Here is a 1,171-nt window from a genome sequence, read left to right on the forward strand (position 1 = left end):
GGCTAAATGTCAGTTTATCACTGCTGTACGTGTTGCTAGCGCGATCTGAATTTGTAGGAAAAATTGATAGTACATGGACACATCCATGCAGAAAGAGGGGGGCAGCCTAGTGGTTAGGGCGTAGAGCTTGGAATCCTGAGGTTGCGAGTTCGAAAGTTGAACTGGTCTGGGTCCACAAAGCATCTTCACATGTTCGCAGCATTTGGGTTCAAACACTTTCGGGTTCCCACATATGCAACAAGTTTCCCAAAACGCCAGCAAGCCATTAAAGACAAGTTCTGAACACTTAAAGTCGAAGGGAAATCATATTTAAATGTCAAATCATTCTGGCTTAAACATGTATATAAATGTTCTCTTTATCAGACCATATTGTCCCAAAATTTAGAAAATTTCTATAAAAAAAAGAAAAGAAAAATCCTGTCTTAATTCTGTGTTTTTTTTCGTTATCTTATGCAGGCCAGTTATAAGTCAGCCTGAACACCGAAATTCGGCCAATAATATATCAACGGTCACCAACTTAGTGCTACTTGGTCCCAATGGAATTTCCCATTGGGACCAAGTAGCACTAAGTTGCTAACTGGTTAGCAAGATGCTTCCTACAAACCGGCTACAACCAAAGAGCTTGCAAACCTTCCGCCACAACAATCCCGCCCCCTTGATAATCAACCAATCGCATTCATTTTTTTCACTCGTGTAAAGTCGGGCACCACCTGGGAGAATTCGGAAATGCAACGGAGACCTTAGATTGACATGCGCTCGAGTGGTGGATGGGCAGTCATTCGGTTTACATTGCATGTGATAACATTGTCCAGAATCTACACAACGATCTTCGCGTGAACCGCGCTAAGTTTAAATGGGTCTAAACGGGTCAGGTTCTTTTAATGCAAAAGCTGAAATATGAGTCCGTTTTTACTCAAGTGTATTTTCCTCTTGTTTACAGACAATTTCCTAACAGAATAAGATGATATTTGTTTAAATTGGGGAAAACAAGTCCAATATGTTACACACTCGAAAAAATGATTCAAGCCCCTCTTTGAGGAGACGAAGCTTCTTGCATTTTAACATACCGCACCTAGCGTAAATGGTTCCAGAATTATATAGTAATATTTAATTGATGAAACACAATATGTAAGAATTCTATGCAGTTTATTTCTATAGCTCCAATTCACAT

Source organism: Cyprinodon variegatus, unplaced genomic scaffold, assembly GCF_000732505.1.
Source record: "Cyprinodon variegatus isolate N-32 unplaced genomic scaffold, C_variegatus-1.0 Scaffold750, whole genome shotgun sequence".
Classification (NCBI taxonomy): domain Eukaryota; kingdom Metazoa; phylum Chordata; class Actinopteri; order Cyprinodontiformes; family Cyprinodontidae; genus Cyprinodon; species Cyprinodon variegatus.